The sequence below is a fragment of the Ursus arctos genome, unplaced genomic scaffold, assembly GCF_023065955.2.
Source record: "Ursus arctos isolate Adak ecotype North America unplaced genomic scaffold, UrsArc2.0 scaffold_17, whole genome shotgun sequence".
NCBI lineage: Eukaryota > Metazoa > Chordata > Mammalia > Carnivora > Ursidae > Ursus > Ursus arctos.
In genome coordinates, this window is record NW_026622841.1 from 14,090,523 (window position 1) to 14,093,172 (window position 2,650).

Here is a 2,650-nt window from a genome sequence, read left to right on the forward strand (position 1 = left end):
GTGTCTTAGTCTCCTTGGGCTGCTAGAGCAAAATACCACAGACTGGGGGGCTTAGGAACAACAGAAGTGTATTTCGTTCAGTTCTGGAGTCTGGGAGTTCAAAACCAAGGCACCAGCATGCTTGCATTCTGGTGATCGTGTTCTGGTGAGAGCCCTGTTTCTGGTTCACAACTGGTGCCTTCTCTCGTGTCCTCACCTGGTGGAAGGGGCTGGGACTCTCTCCGGAGCCTTTAGAAGACACTAATTCTATTCATGAAGGCTCTGCCCTTGCACCATGACAAGCACCCCCCAAATTCCCTACCGCCTAACACCATTATCTTTGGGGGTTAAGAGTTCAATAAACGAATTTTGGCAAATGCAAATATTCAGACCATGGCAGGGGAATATTGTAGGGAACATAGTTTTATGCAGCCTTGGAGATTTGCAATAGTTTTTGTAATTATCTACCTACCATGAGATTCGTGAAGTAGCCAGGTCTTTCTCAGAACTGCTACAGTGGCATCTAACTTATGCTTCTTACTGCTGATGGGAGACTAACCCAGACTACAGTCTCTGACCCTAGAGGGTTCATTACACATTCCATTTCCAAAAAATGCTCCATTTGAAAGAATTTTGTTGGGAGTGAAACACTCCATGTAATGGATTTCAAAACTCTTTTTTTATTTGGAATAGATATTAATAAAATAAAGCTATATACCAGTTAAAGGCTTTTTTAAAGAGTAGAAAAAAGAGGAAATGGAGTTTGCAGTATCCCAGCCCCAGAATAACAAAACAGAGCATAAAACAGTATGTTTGGAGCAGAGAAGCAATAGCTTCATAACTAACACAATCGCTATTTCCAAAAACTCTTCCAGTTAGTGGAACTCAGTCCCCTTATGATACAGCTCTACTACAAGTAGTAATTTTGGGGGAAAAGTCCCATTTTTCACCATTAGTCACCAGTGACTTCACACATCAAGTCAAGACTCTTTGAAAATATCCTTACTGACCACAGACTAATCCTCTTGTTACTGCAGAGTTTTATTTAACCAGATGTACACACGTGACCCTTCTTGGTTGCCAGTGAAGACGGCACTTTGATTTATTTACCTTAAAACCGCTTGCTCTGCCGTCACTTCCTATCACATAGAGGAACTCGGCAACGGTTTTCAGAGGTCAAGAGCAAATCTGTGTCATATCCTAGTACGAATCACAGGCTGAGTCACTTCTGTTCAACTCCTCCTTTGTCCAAGAGAAGGAAAACCAGAGTTGACTTGGTCAAGATAAAATCAAGGAGAAACAACAACAACAGAAACACACCCGAGTTTTGCACACCGCTGGCCTCCTCCTCCGCACATTATAGAGTTTCCATGCTGGGTGTGAGTGTTAGCAAACATTCTTGAAGAGCAAAGAAAAATGCTGCCTCTGCAAATGTGAGAGCCTCAATAGCAATCAAAGCTTTGCTGCAATCTTGCGGTATTCGTGAGGTTCCCCAGCTGTCAATCATTCCAGTTGTGACAGCTGCAATGAGACTCTGGCTTAATGTGTACTTCTCAACAACCTGGGGCCTGGAGCAGGTGTTGTGCTCTTTAAAAGACAACTTGCAGACTGTCAACCAATTTCTTCCATCTGGAAGGGAGGAGGCGGCCCTCCGTGGTCCAGCATGAGCCGGGCCGTAGAGGAGTTGGGGCACACATGGTACTGAGTGCCTTTCTTCCCTACGGGCGTTCACTGCTGAAGGGAATGATGATTTCCAAATGGCCTTAAAGAGGGACAATTTAGTACCAGACTGTCTAATCAGGAAAGGCAAAGTGTTTGAACTTGGGAGTTTTACTCTAATTCCAATAGAGAGATCTCCAGTAATAGAAATTAGTTAAGTGTCTGTTCTCGGTAAAGAACGTATTTACTGCCGCCTCTTTTGAGATAATGAAATGCCATTTAAATTACCCTCTCTCCCTGGTAAATCTGAGCAGAAAGCCAACTCCCCAGGTTTCCTATCATTTTGCAGAGCCCGAGCCCATCCTAGTAACCACTTCAAATCTCACTAGGGAAGAACAGCAGGTAGGAAGCTATTTGGGATTTATAGTGCCACTTACTTCTATAGGCAAAACCAGAGTCATAAAAAGCAAGAAGAAAGAGTTCTTGAGCCCTCCAGGGTAAGTAAGGGAACACACTTTAAAATCCTGATTTTTATTGCTCTAGACAAAAGAAGACACCTTCTTTAGCCCGTTGCTGGAAGACCGAACTTCAGCCTTTGTCTGACGCTCTTATTTCAATGAGTCTCTGCCGATTTGTCTACGCTGAGCCCAGGCAGGTCTGGTGTTTCTCCCAGGCTCAGCTTCCTCACCTCTGAAGTGGAGCTAGTAATATCAGCTGGGTTCTAGCATCTTGTACAGGACACTTAGTAATAAAAAGTGCCATCTTGGAGCCCTAAAGTTCTGCCACCATGACCAAGAATTGCTCTAATGGCCGAGAAATCAAAACCAAAAATGTGACATTTTCCCAAGTTTTTCATACCCGGATTGGTCCAGGGTATGCCCTCTGCCTGTTTTCATGTCATGGATCTCCCTCATTTTTTTATTGCCACTTCATCTGGGGTAGCAAAGTGGGTGGCAGGAGGGAGAAAGACATGAACGTTGAATCGGTAGGATCTGAGCTTTTCTAGGTGGAC